Below are 15,771 nucleotides of genomic sequence, written 5' to 3' on the forward strand. Positions count from 1 at the left end.
AACGTTTGTGCCCTTCAAAGTTCACATTTAGTCCTACAGGCTGAGTGAGCAGCATAGGGTTTTTTAATTTTGTAGTACTACTTTGTTTATTTTTCTAGGAATTTAACACCCCAGACCCCTGGTGACATCACCGATGATATACGTTTAGGGGAATCATGTGGGTATGACCAGGAAGTGCAGACAGGCAGGATTTTTGGCGTGGATCTTGCTTTACTTCATACAGGATAGCATTTTGACTGTAATCTTCCTGCATCGCCTCTTAAACAGCTTTAGCAGGTATGTGTTTCTTTTTTACTTATTTCATTCAATGTTGTATTTAGGACTTATCAGTATCCATTTCTGTTCCTTAATTAGACACAAAAACACATATTACACTGCAGATATTAAATTGTGTGATTTATGTGCTTTTCACTATTTTTATAAAATTAGTAATTTATGCTTAATGTTTGGATTTATTTAGAATCTGAGATTTAGATGAATGATTTATTAGCTCATGTTGTGGTTGCCATGACAACATAATGGTGCCTTTTTCACTAGGGGGTGGTGTTATGGTCTATTTAAACTGTGTGATTCACTTGTTGTTTGACTGATGAAGGGTAGAGTATCTGTGAAACATTACGCACATAAAAACTACTACTTTAAAAGGACTGGTAATTGCCACTTACCCTTGACCATGCCTCTGACCACACACCCACTGGCACCGCAGTAGGTGGTCCCAGTTTCACTTCTAAAATTTATGGTAAGCCTAGGTGGTGCTGCTATGTATTGCCATGGCTATGTGTTTTTTGAGGATAGTTCTTCAAAGAAAGAGGTGTTATGCACTCATATACACCTAGATTACGAGTTTTGCGTTAGAGGCTGTGCGGTGCTAACGAGCAATTTATGCTCACCACTCACTTACAGACAGCGCTGGTATTTACAAGTTTTTACAAACCAGACAAGAAGTGAGCGTTGAGCAACTCCAATACCAGCGCTGCTTAAGTTAGCGGTGAGCTGGTGTAACGTGCTTGTGCACGATTTCCCCATAGGAATCAATGGGGAGAGCCGGCTGAAAAAAAGTCTAACACCTGCAAAAAAGCAGCGTAAAGCTCCTAACGCAGCCCCATTGATTCCTATGGGGAAATAAATTTTATGTCTACACCTAACACCCTAACATGAACCCAGAGTCTAAACACACCTAATCTTACACTTATTAACCCCGAATCTGCCACCCCGACATTGTCGACACCTACATTATAATTATTATCCCCTAATCTGCCGCTCTGGACACTGCCGAACCCTACATTATATTTATTAACCTCTACTCTGCCACCCCCAATGTCGCCGCCACCTACCTACACTTATTAACCCCTAATCTGCCGCCCCCAATGTCACTGCCACTATAATAAACATATTAACCCCTAAACAGCCGCACTCCCGCCTCGCCAACATTAGTTACATTTTATTAACCCCTAATCTGCCGGCCCTAACATCGCCGCCACCTACCTACATTTATTAACCCCTAATCTGCCGCCCCAATGTTTCCGCCACTATACTAAATGTATTAACCCCTAAACCTAAGTCTAATCCTAACCCTAACACCCCCTAACTTAAATATAATTTAAAGAAATCTAAATAAAAATTCCTATCATTAACTAAATAATTCCTATTTAAAACTAAATACTTACCTATAAAATAAACCCTAAGCTAGCTACAATATAACTAATAGTTACGTTGTAGCTATTTTAGGATTTATTTTTATTTTACAGGCAAGTTTGTATTTATTTTAACTAGGTAGAATAGTTATTAAATAGTTATTAAATATTTAATAACTACCTAGCTAAAATAAATACAGTTACCTGTTAAATAAAACTGAACCTAAGTTACAATTACACCTAACACTACACTATAATTAAATTATTTCCCTAAATTAAATACAATTAAATACAATTAAATAAAATTATCGAAAGTACAAAAACAAACAAACACTAAATTACAGAAAATAATAAAAAAATTACAAGATTTTTAAACTAATTACACCTAATCTAATCCCCCTAACAAAATAAAAAAGCTCCTCCAAAATAAAAAAGCCCTACCCTACACTAAATTACAAATAGCCCTTAAAGGGCCTTTTGCGGGGCATTGCCCCAAAGTAATCAGCTCTTTTACCTGAAAAAAAATTACAAATCCCCCCAACATTAAAACCCACCACCCACACAACCAACCCTACTCTAAAACCCACCCAATACCCCCTTAAAAAAACCTAACACTAACCTCTTGAAGATCACCTTACTGGGAGAAGTCTTCATCTAAAAGTCCAAGAAGTATGGCAGCAATAAGTAGTTAACAAATGGTCTTTATTAGAGCACAGCAAACAAGAGAGCGACGTTTCGGGAGCTTCCTCCCTTTGTCAAGCATAAAAAACAGTGGTAACAAACTTCTTAATATACCCACATCCACCAGGTGGCAGCAGAGAGTAATTTCCTCCTATACAGGATATATTTTATCCCATTCATTTCCTTGGGACATTACACAAGTTTTCACCACATAAATATATTACAAAGATACAATATATTAAATTGTTTCTATATACATTCAATATATACAATCAGAATTGATACAATATTCCACTATATATACATACAACAAGAATCAATCCTCATAAACCAAGATTAATCAATATTGGAGAGTTAAGCCTTAATTCGCAAGAAAAGAACATCAGCACAGAAAATCCAAACCCAAATTTATTCTATAGGAACACTGACAAGTCCCAATCTTTATTAAGACCTATAGGTTGGAGGGTATTCAACTCAAATATCCAAAATCTCTCCCTTTGATGGAGCATCAGCTCCCTATTACACCCTCTCCTGGGGATGGGGACAAAATCAATAACTTGAAAGCGGAGTTGATTAATAGCATGTCCTACTGAATTAAAGTGACAGGCTACAGGGGACTTTTCATTCTTTGTTCTAATAGAGCTCTTATGCTCCACTATTCTATCCGTAATGGACCTAGTGGTCTCGCCCACATAGCTCCGCCCACAAGGACACTTGATCAGATAAATTACAAATTTTGAATGACAGGTATAGAAGTTCTTAATCTGATATTTTTTACCTGAGCTGGGATGATAAAAGACAGATCCTTTAATCATATTACCACAACATGAACATCCCAGACATGGAAAGCAACCCCTATTCCTGTCAGTCAAAAATCTTTGGCCATCCCTAATCCTAGAACTACCAATGTCAGCCCTAATCAATTTTTGTTGCAAGTTATAGCCCCTTTTAAAAGCAGGCATTGGATTCTCAACAAACTCAGAAATATTAGGATAGCATTTGGACAATAAAGGCCAATGCTTCCTGATAATATTATTAATCCTATAGCTCTAGCTCTGACAATTGTATTCTGACACAAAAACCATTCTTTTTGACTCACCCCTTCTTACTTCCTTGCTTTTCTTGGGGGGTTGATGGTTTTTTGGTTCAGTAGACAACAGTGTAGCCCTAGGAATAAGAGAGACAGACTGAGCCTCTTTCTCCAACAATGTTTTGGGGTAACCACGCTCTAAAAAGCGATTCATCATCTCCCCTAACCTCAAATCAAATAACTGTTGGTCGGTAACAATTCTGCGGACCTTTAATAATTGGCTCCTGGGTAGAGCCTTTAATAAGGATAGAGGATGAGCACTATCAAAGTGCAGAATACTGTTGCGGTCAGTAGGTTTTCGAAATAGATCAATAGTCAATGAGCCACCTGTATTAACAACCCTGGTGTGCAAAAATACAATTTCCTTTTCACTAAAGGACAACTTAACTAAAGGTTCTAGAGAATTTTTGATAATGGCACCATCAGAATCTGTTTCTAAGGACTATGAGAAACTGGCAAAAAAGAAATTGGCCTATGACCTGCACGCTACCACATTGAGTGAGTACCATAGGGTGAAACGGATCTCCCGGGGTCTGAGAATGACTGCCTGCCCCACATTGATGAGAGATAACAAGTTCTATTGCGATGTATTCAAACAAATACTAAATAAATGTTCAATGGACTTGTTGGTTCTCACTGTGGATTGCTTAAACAAAGAAACAGCTGAGCAACAAACGAAACTTAAAGAAATGGAATCTGAAATCGTTAATAGCTTACCGACCGAAGAGTCAGCTAGGTTGCTCACCCAGGTTGAGACCACAGTGGGAGATTTGAAAAAGACCATAGAGATCCGTAAGCGTACCAAGATTGCCCGGGACGAGCAGGATTATTCCCTGGGAAGGGTGTACAGATGGCGTTACGATCCGGAGGGCACTTCCAGACGAGGGACTTCCGGTAGAGGCAGACGTCACTTCCGGGTGCCTACACGTAGCAACAGTGGGTCAGGCTCTTCAGATATCTCGGCGGGGGACTCCGATGCCGACTCCATCGTGGAGGGCGGAAACATCACCGCAGGAGGAAAAGAGAAACCACAACGCCAACTACGCTCTGGCAGAAACAAGAAGAAGTAAGGCCGGTAAGATCGGGGCCAATAATGGAGGAGAGTGTAAATATGGTTTTGCATAATAGTGATGAACTCACATTACATGAAGGACTTGTCCGTTTACCATCTGGGACTGTCTCCTCTTATTGTGTACCCCAATCGAATGTTGAACATAATGACATGGTGTTAAATATTTCTAAAGCAGAAATTTCTGATGTTGAGTTAGCTGTGCTTAATAAAGGTTTGTCGTATTGCCCTAAGAATAACTGCAACTTTTTTCAATTGTCCAAAGATTTATTCAGATTTTTTAGGAATATTAGGTTAAAGATGTTTGCCTTTGACAATAAATGCATATCCAGAAATGTGAATGTGGCTAATAGATTAAATCTGAAAGAGGTGGGTTTGAGAAACAAAAGTACTTTTTTACCAGCCCAAAATCATCATGGGGTTGAAACCTTTGTTAAATTGGTGATGCAGGATATAGATTGTTTAAAAGACAAAGTCATGAAAGAAAGAAATTCAAAGGGTGTTAAGAATAAAGGTAAATATATACTTACTGCTGAGGTTGTTGGTAACAATGAGGCTAAATTAAAATACAAACACCTTTTGAATAATTTTTCTAAACAAGACCGATTAGCCTTGAAATCTTTATCATCTAAGGATAATGTAATTTTGAAAAAAGCGGATAAAGGTGGTGCCATTGTAAACATTGACAAAGATTTTTATATTGGAGAAATTAAAGGTCAATTAAATAATGAACATGTGTACAGAAAACTTGTTAATAACCCTGTTTTTTTAATACAAAATGAGCTGAGGAACACTTTGACAACTGCCCAAAAAAATGGAATTATTGATAAGGATTTGCTTACATTTTTTAATGTACCATATCCACGTACACCAGTACTTTATACGTTACCTAAGGTGCATAAAAATCTTGAAGCACCTCCTGGACGTCCAATTGTGTCTTCTATTGGAGCCATTACATCTAATATTTCTATATACTTAGACAAAATTTTGAGACCCTATGTAGAGAAGACTAGCTCTTTTTTAAGAGACACAAGTGATTTCTTACTTAAATTAGAAGCTTTGAATTTGGAGACCAGTAAGTTTATCATATATAGTTTGGATGTAGAAAGCCTTTACACCTCTATCACGCATGTGAGTGGTATGGGGGCTGTTGAGTCAATTTTATATGCCTATGGCGATTTTTCTAACAATCAGATTGAATTTTTTCTTAAATTGTTGGAATTTGTTTTATATAATAATTATTTTCTTTTTGAGGATGATTATTATTTACAGATTCAGGGGACAGCCATGGGTTCCAGCGTCGCCCCCAATTATGCTAATTTGCTGATGGATGCTTTTGAGGAAAGATTTGTATATTCCAATAAGGATTTCATTCGGTATGGCGCCTGTTGGTGGCGCTATATCGATGACATCTTTGGTATTTGGTTGTGCGACGCTGGAACCCTGAAGGCCTTTATTAATGATTTGAATAGTTCAACGGTACATTTAAAATTTAAGTTGTCCTTTAGTGAAGAGGAAATTGTATTTTTGGACACCAGGGTTGTGAATACAGGTGGCTCATTGACTATTGATCTATTTTGAAAACCTACTGACCGCAACAGTATTCTGCACTTTGATAGTGCTCATCCTCTATCCTTATTAAAGGCTCTACCCAGGAGCCAATTATTAAGGGTCCGCAGAATTGTTACCGACCAACAGTTATTTGATTTGAGGTTAGGGGAGATGATGAATCGCTTTTTAGAGCGTGGTTACCCCAAAACATTGTTGGAGAAAGAGGCTCAGTCTGTCTCTCTTATTCCTAGGGCTACAATGTTGTCTACTGAACCAAAAAACCATCAACCCCCCAAGAAAAGCAAGGAAGTAAGAAGGGGTGAGTCAAAAAGAATGGTTTTTGTGTCAGAATACAATTGTCAGAGCTATAGGATTAATAATATTATTAGGAAGCATTGGCCTTTATTGTCCAAATGCTATCCTAATATTTCTGAGTTTGTTGAGAATCCAATGCCTGCTTTTAAAAGGGGCTATAACTTGCAACAAAAATTGATTAGGGCTGACATTGGTAGTTCTAGGATTAGGGATGGCCAAAGATTTTTGACTGACAGGAATAGGGGTTGCTTTCCATGTCTGGGATGTTCATGTTGTGGTAATATGATTAAAGGATCTGTCTTTTATCATCCCAGCTCAGGTAAAAAATATCAGATTAAGAACTTCTATACCTGTCATTCAAAATTTGTAATTTATCTGATCAAGTGTCCTTGTGGGCGGAGCTATGTGGGCGAGACCACTAGGTCCATTACGGATAGAATAGTGGAGCATAAGAGCTCTATTAGAACAAAGAATGAAAAGTCCCCTGTCACTTTAATTCAGTAGGACATGCTATTAATCAACTCCGCTTTCAAGTTATTGATTTTGTCCCCATCCCCAGGAGAGGGGGTGATAGGGAGCTGATGCTCCATCAAAGGGAGAGATTTTGGATATTTGAGTTGAATATCCTCCAACCTATAGGTCTTAATAAAGATTGGGACTTGTCAGTGTTCCTATAGAATAAATTTGGGTTTGGATTTTCTGTGCTGATGTTCTTTTCTTGCGAATTAAGGCTTAACTCTCCAATATTGATTAATCTTGGTTTATGAGGATTGATTCTTGTTGTATGTATATATAGTGGAATATTGTATCAATTCTGATTGTATATATTGAATGTATATAGAAACAATTTAATATATTGTATCTTTGTAATATATTTATGTGGTGAAAACTTGTGTAATGTCCCAAGGAAATGAATGGGTTAAAATATATCCTGTATAGGAGGAAATTACTCTCTGCTGCCACCTGGTGGATGTGGGTATATTAAGAAGTTTGTTACCACTGTTTTTTATGCTTGACAAAGGGAGGAAGCTCCCGAAACGTCGCTCTCTTGTTTGCTGTGCTCTAATAAAGACCATTGGTTAACTAGTTATTGCTGCCATACTTCTTGGACTTTCACTTCATTTAGTAGGGCTTGGTGGTACACATGGCGTGTAAGTAGTTCAGGTGCTGACTGATACCTTTTGGAATCCAGAAGTCTTCATCTAACCGGGCCGATGTCCTCAACGAAGCCGGGAGAAGTCTTCATCCAAGCCGGGGTGAAGTGGTCCTCCAGACGGGCCCCGCAATGCCCCGCAAAAGGCCCTTTTAAGGGCTATTTGTAATTTAGTGAAGCGTAGGGATTTTTTTATTTTTTTTTATTTTGTTAATTTAAAAATCTTGTAATTTGTTTATTATTTTCTGTAATTTAGTGGGGGGGGGTGTTGTACTTTAGATAATTTTATTTAATTTTATTTAATTTAGGGAAATAATTTAATTATAGTGTAGTGTTAGGTGTAATTGTAACTTAGGTTTTATTTATTTATATCTTGCGTTAGCCTTAAAAAGCAGCGTTGAGATGTCCCAATGCTGCTTTTTAACGCCCGCTGGTATTACAAGTCTGGCAGGTACAGGTGTACCGCTCACTTTTTTTTTTTTTCCGCGACTCGAGCATACCGCAAATCTCCTTACGTCAATTGCGTGTCCTATCTTTATAATGGGATTTTCCTAACGCCGGTATTACGAGTCTTGGAGAAAGTGAGCGGTACACCCTCTCCTGTGAAGACTCCTACCGCATTTAAAAGTCAGTAGTTAAGAGTTTTATGGGCTAATGCCGTAACATAAAACTCTTAACTAAAGTGCTAAAAAGTACACTAACACCCATAAACTACCTATTAACCCCTAAAACGAGCCCCCCCCCCCCCCCATCGCAAACAGTTAACTAAAGTTTTTTTGTTTTTTTTTAAATTTCTTTTATTGGACATCCATTGCAAAACAAAATGTATGTATACATAGAATGAACAACCCTTGCAAAAATATAAAGACTTTACATATGGGTTTCATACATTGTGATGACTCATTCGACAAAAGAATAAGATTTCTTTTAGAGAGTTTATCTTATCAAACAATAAAACATTTGAAAAAACAAAACTATAAGCCTGACGTATAGACTGTATAACATGGGTGTAAAATCCCCCTCAGGGAGCTTTTATATAGTGAGAGCTGCTTACTACCTACTTGACTTTAGTTAGCTAAAACCTTCCTCGCCCATCTGTTGTCCTCATTTTTGGCAATTTATGTAATTTATGATCCCACCGTGGCATTCCGTTGTTGACCTTTGAATCTGTGTTCTACGTATGCCTCCCACATCTCCCTCATCTGAGCATATACCTCCATACATTTAACGCTTATGTAGTGATACTCTTCCATATTTAATATGTCATTACATTTATGTATCCATTGTGCTAAATCTGGGACATTTCTTGACTTCCATTTCTGGGCTAATAGGTTTTTCATGCTATTACTTAACATACACATCATTCTTTTTTGTGCTGTTGTGATTTTTTTGGGTGTACATAAGAATAACCATATTTTGGGGTCTAGTGGGATCGGCCTCTTTAATATCTTGGAAGCTTCGGCAGCAATGCTTTCCCAAATTGGAGCTATTCTATTACATGACCACCATAGGTGGGACATTGTGCCCCTTTCTATATCGCAGCGCCAGCATATATTGGTTCGTGTGTGAAAGAGTTTTTGTATCCTAACAGGCGCCATATACCACCTGTGAAGTATTTTGAGGTTTAGTTCAGTTAATTTAGCTGACACTGATGACCTAGCCATATTGTAAAAGATTCTCTTTGCCTCACCTTGGTTGATATCGACACCTAGTTCATTTTTCCATCTCTCCAGGTAATATGGGCTATGGCCCAGTGGTTGTATCTGCAAGATTTTGTATAATAAGGAGAGGGAGTGGCCCAGTGGTTTTGACGAGGTGCACATAGTTTCAAATTGGGTTAGGGGTCTTATTAGATTTCTCCTGTCACTATGTTTGTATATAATGGAGGTACACTGCTGGTGAAAAAAACAGTCCCTAAACTAGTTTGTCTCTTGTGTAAAATGTTTGTTTGTTACCTAGTTGGCGTACTTGTAATGTTCTGTTTGGCATACTATTTCTGTATTGAGAGCAACGGGACCCTGATATAAAATCATCATTTTCAAAAAGAGGGGTCAGAGGGGAGTGTCTCGAAGACACATGAGGGAATCCTGGTAAAATTTTATTTCAGGTTTTAAAAGTCTCAGAAATTACTGTGTGTAGTTTATTGTCCCTATTTGTGCCACCTAAACTAGTCCAACATTGGGAACCCAAATGATAAATATTTGACATTTCATGTTCCAATTGTACCCAGGTCTTATTTTGAAAGTTATAATGCCAATCTAATATTCTTTGCAGGTAGGTTGCGTATCTGTATTTCACCAGGTCGGGAGCTCCCAGCCCGCCGCATAACAAGGGTGTACTCATAATACTTTTATTTATTCTGGCCGCTTTCTTGTCCCATATGAATTCTAGGATTTTTGACTGCATGGATGAATGAAAGTTGGGTGGGAGTGGGATGGGCAGAGCCTGCAGGACATACAATATACGGGGTAGGGCGTTCATTTTAAATATATTAATTATCCCTAACCAGGACATTTGCAAGGATCTCCAGGAGGGTAAGTCGGCTATTATATGTCCCTGTAAAGGGAGAAAGTTAGTGTTAAATAGATCTTGTGTGTTTTTTGTAAGTAAAATCCCCAAATATTTTAGGGATTTTTCCTGCCATCTGAAAGGGCAGATGTTTCTCAAGCGAGTGAGGTGTGTCTGTGCAAGAGAGATATTAAGTATCTCTGATTTTTATTTATTAATCAAAAAATTTGAGGCAAGCTGAAAGTCTTTTAGGTGCTGAAGTACGTGCGATAATGAGGAGAGTGGGTTGGTAAGGGTAAATAAAATGTTGTCAGCGTATAGCATCATTTTGTAGTCTCTTTCTTTAATTGTAACTCCCTTAATATTTGTGTCATTCCTAATTTTCACGGCCAGAGCTTCCACCGCACAAGCAAACAGCAGAGGGGACAAGGGGCACCCCTGTCTCATACCATTGCTTATCCAGAAGGGTTGGGACAACACCCCATTCACCCGAACTCTTGCTGATGGGGAACTATATAATGCCATAATTTTCAATATGAATGAAGACCCCATCCCGAATTTTTCTAACATTGCCCGCAAAAATCTCCACCGGACGCAGTCGAACGCTTTCTCCGCATCCGTGGAGATCAGCACCAGTGGGATATTTTGAGATGTTGCATAATCTATTAGGTCAATGGCTCTCACGGTGTTGTCCCGTGCCTCCCTACCAATGACGAAACCCACCTGATCTTTATCAATTATCTGAGGGATAACGGGATTCAATCAGTTGGCCAGTAATTTTGCGAATATTTTTACATCGTTATTGAGCAGGGATATGGGTCTGAAGTTTTTAAAACTCTATCTGTGTTCCTACTCGGTTTGGGGAGCACCACTATATGTGCAGCCAAATATTCTTCTAAAAAGGGATTTTTTTCAGAAATGGACTGGAATAGGTAGAGCAGCTGGGGGATAAAATATCAATACATTTTTTATACTAATGTGTTGTAAAGCCGTCGGGGCCAGGAGCTTTTTCATTTGGGAGATCTCTAATTATGTTTTTTATTTCGTTTAATTTGAAAGGTTCATTATGGCGGGCCCTTTCCTCCTCCCCTATATCTGGTAGTAGCAATTGGTCTATAAAAGTGTGTGTGTTATCCGAAGGGGGTTCTTGCAAGTTATACAATTTCTCATAATATGTGTGGAAAGCCTCGGCAATGTGGGCCGATGAAGAGCTCTCCCTCCCTCTATGGTCTTTAATGTTTAATATAAAGGTTTTATTTGTCTTGCGTTTTAGCTTCCTAGCAAATAATCTGCTACATTTGTTATCGCCCTCAAAAAACGTTTGCTTTAGTTTAAGTGCAGATATTTTACATTCCTTATCAATAATCACATTGAGCCGTCCTCTGACATCCAGTAGTCGGTCTAGCAGTTGTGTAGCTTGTGGGTCTAGCTTATGAGCTCTCTCTAGTTCCTCTATTTTATTTAAAACCGATTCTAAGTGGGCTCTTTGCTGTTAAAATGGTGTGCCCTGACACTCATAATTTCCCCCTAAGGACAGACTTATGGGCTCCCCATCGGTATTTAATATCAACTTCCGGATTGGAATTAAATTGAAAAAATTCAGTTAAGGCTTTCTCTATTTTTTCTTTGTAAGTCAGGTTATCAAGGAGTCTATCTTCCACTTTCCATATATATTCAGTGCCCTCTCTTGTGTCCCAGTGCATACTACAACTGACCATGGAATGATCCATCCAGGATATGGGGAGTATCCTACAATTCCTTACCATTGCCAAATTAGTAACATCCGTAAGGATGTAATCTATCCTTGAGTATCTAGCGTGAGGGTGGGAGTAAAATGTGTAATCTTTCACTGTTCTATTGTGTATTCTCCATGTATCGTGTAGAGCTAAATCTCTAAGACACCTTTTGAGCCTGTTAATGATTACGTGCGCAGTGGATGATGTCCCTGTTGAGGTGTCCACTGTAGGGTCTAATGTGCAATTGAGGTCACCGCAGACTATCAAGGAGCCCTTTGCTGCATCTAGTATGGCGTTAGTTAGGTTTTTAAAAAAGGCAACTTGCGATGTGTTCGGTGCATATGTGTTGACCAGTGTTACTTGTTTGTGAAATAGTTTACCCACTAGTATTAGGAATCTCCCTGATTTATCTTTTATGCACTTGTGGGCCTGGAATGCTATGCCTTTTCTAAATAATATCCCAACCCCTCCCTTTTTGGTGTTGTTAGAGGCGTAAAAGGATTCTCCAAATTTATACTTAAACGTCTGTGGTTCTCTATTTTTTAAAAAGTGCGTCTCTTGCACAAAGACTACATCACCCTTCCTTTCTTTAAAATCCCTCATAGCTACATTTCTCTTGAACGGGCTGTTAAGGCCCTTTGCGTTAACTGTAAGGAAGGTGATACCCTTTTGCTTAGCTGTCGACTCCACTTAATATGTTGTGTAGGTGGTCGCCATAGTCGTATGAGGTCCTTGTCAGATAGGTGGGTACAATATAAGCTCCCCGAAGTGTTGTGCAACCCCAGCTAGTCTGGAGTTTATAGAAGTGATACGTCAGTCTATGAAATTCTACATAATAAACCAAAACATGTATAAACTTTTCAATAACAATCAATAAACAATAAACTTTTAAAACCAAAATATGGCTCAATGCCATAAAAGTGAAAAAGGAAGAATGCTAAACAACAACATCTCCCTCCCCCGTGCGTAGTCTTCCCAACTACCCTATAGAGCACACAACTCTCCCAGAACATACTTATTTGTTTTGGCACATTGCTATACCCTGTTAAACAAGTGGCATATATATATTAGTAATTGAAAACTGGCACAATCTCAACCCATAGTGTTCCTCTTCATGTCTCTTGGGCGGTAGAAACCATTGCATTTTTATTGATAGTCAATTTTGTCCTTCTTTCTTTTGCCGGAGCTCACCAGCTGCCAGCGGTTTCTTCACCGTCCGGGAGCTCTGGTCCGACTTGTCCCCTGGGTCTCCGCTCCCCTGAGGGTCAAAATCTGGGGGGATGTTGAAGGATACATTTAGTCCCTTAGCAAGTGTCTCTAGATCTTGTGGTTCTTTGTAGGTGAAGGTCTTGCCATCGGATGAAGCAACTAGACTGAAGGGGTACTCCCAGCGATATTTGATCTTTTTGTCCCTGAGCACTCTAGTTATAAAAGCAATGTCCCTTCTCCTCTGCAGCGTGTTGGGGCTCAGGTCCATGAAGACTTGTATATTGTGATCTAGATACGATATGTCTCTTAGCTGGCGAGCAGCGGACCACACTTCCTCTCTATCTTTGTATCGGAAGAACCTTAAAATCACATCCCTTGGAGGGGCTTTTTCTGGGGGAGGGGGTCTAAGGGCCCTATGGACCCTATCTAATTCCACATTTGGGGCTTGCTGGTCATTCTTTAGATAACGAAACAGAGCTTGGACCTATGCTTCCAGCTCAGTACTAAGTATCTTCTCCGGTATTCCGCAGATCCTTAAATTATTTCTACGGTTTCTATTGTCCATATCATCCAATCTGTCCTGTAATACTGACAGCTTGGTCTCATGGATGTTGGTTTGTGTTGTAATCGAGTCAGTCAGTGTGTTTAGTGTCTCCTGTGTCTCCTCCAAATCTTCCAACCTAAGCCCAATCTCAGAAACCTCTTTTCTTATAGATGCGAGTTCTGATTTGATCAGATGTTTTAAGGAGTCAAAGTCTGTCTTTGAGGGGAGATGGGCTATATCAGTTTTTAGCTGGTTTATTAGGTCCACAGGAACCACTTGTTGTTGTGTATTATCTGGCAGGGTTTGTGTGATGCCCCCCGTGTCTCTTTGCTCCGCATTGGGTGTTTCATTAGTGCAGGGTCTGTGAGGATTGTGTCTATTCATGCCATAACATGTGCCTTATCTGCGGTATTAGTATGCATCCAGTGTGGTGTTAGGAAGATTTGTTGTATCTCACCCAGCTATATGTATAGTACAGCGGGCCCACGCCGCGTGACGGTATGGCCTAGGCTGCAGCATACATGCCAATTTTTGCCCGATTAAGTTAAGTGCGGCAGACCCACTCACAACTTGAAGGTCTGAGGTACAGTGCGCCTTGCGCTTCATGCGTTACCACATTTGCTGCTTTATATATTTGTACAGAGACCGGGCGGGCTGACTGTAACATGGGGCAAGATGGCACCGGTCTCTGTGAGTGTGTGAGCGTATCTGTCAAAAGCTCTTACTACAGACCTGCGGTCACGGCATAGCTCTCTTCTAAAGGCTGTGACACACTGCAAGCGATGCGGCGCGAGGCAATGCAGCTGCTTCGCACCACGTCGCATCGCTTCTGAAGTTCAATTATTTCATCTCTGAGTGCTCAGCTACGCGACCTGACGCAGCAGAGTTCTCAGAGATGAAAAGGCAGGACACACTGAGCGCGCACAGCTGCATCTACACGCTGCGCACCGCTCCGCTTGCAGTGTGTCACAGCCTTAAGTTCCACAGCAGCAGGGTTCCTTTAGGTGCAATTTGCAGCTGATTGCGGAGACAATGGCTGGTTTTAGCGTGAAGTACAAGAGTTGTCTATTCCGGAGCTCTTTCTCTACGTGGCCATGTTCCGGCACGGCCAGGCTCCGCCTCTGTTAACTAACGTTTTTAACCCCTAATCTGCCGACCGGACATCGCCGCCACTTCAAAAAATATATTAACCCCTAAACCGCCGCACTCCCGCCTCACAAACACTAGTTAAATTTTATTAACCCCTAATCTGCCGTCCCTAACATCGCCGACACCTACCTACATTTATTAACCCCTAATCTGCCGCCTACAATCTCACCGCAACTATATTAAATTTATTAGCCCCTAAACCTAAGGCTAACCCTAACCCTAACACCCCCTTACTTAAATATAATTTAAATAAAACAAAATAAAATTACTAAAATTAAATAAATTATTCCTATTTAAAACTAAATACTTACCTATAAAATAAACCCTAACGGCTAGATTTAGAGTTTTGTCGGTAAGGACCCGCGTAGCTAACGCAGTTTTTTTCTGGCCGCACCTTTAAAATAACTCTGGTATTGAGAGTCCATATAATGTCAGCGTTAGGCTCCAAAAAAGGAGCGTAGAGCATATTTAACGCAACTGCAGCTCTCGATACCAGAGTTGCTTACGGACGCGGCCAGCCTCAAAAACGTGCTCGTGCACGATTCCCCCATAGGAAACAATGGGGCTGTTTGAGCTGAAAAAAAACCTAACACCTGCAAAAAAGCCGAGTTCAGCTCCTAACGCAGCCCCATTGTTTGCTATGGGGAAACACTTCCTACGTCTGCACCTAACACTCTAACATGTACCCCGAGTCTAAACACCCCTAACCTTACACTTATTAACCCCTATTCTGCCGCCCCCGCTATCGCTGACCCCTGTATATTATTTTTAACCCCTAATCTGCCGCTCCGTAAACCGCCGCTACTTACATTATCCCTATGTACCCCTAATCTGCTGCCCCTAACACTGCCGACCCCTATATTATATTTATTAACCCCTAATCTGCCCCCCACAACGTCGCCTCCACCTGCCTACACTTATTAACCCCTAATCTGCCGACCGGACCAGAGCGCTACTATAATAAAGTTATTAACCCCTAATCCGCCTCACTAACCCTATAATAAATAGTATTAACCCCTAATCTGCCCTCCCTAACATCGCCGACACCTAACTTCAATTATTAACCCCTAATCTGCCGACTGGAGCTCACCGCTATTCTAATAAATGTATTAACCCCTAAAGCTAAGTCTAA

The sequence above is a fragment of the Bombina bombina genome, chromosome 1, assembly GCF_027579735.1.
Source record: "Bombina bombina isolate aBomBom1 chromosome 1, aBomBom1.pri, whole genome shotgun sequence".
NCBI lineage: Eukaryota > Metazoa > Chordata > Amphibia > Anura > Bombinatoridae > Bombina > Bombina bombina.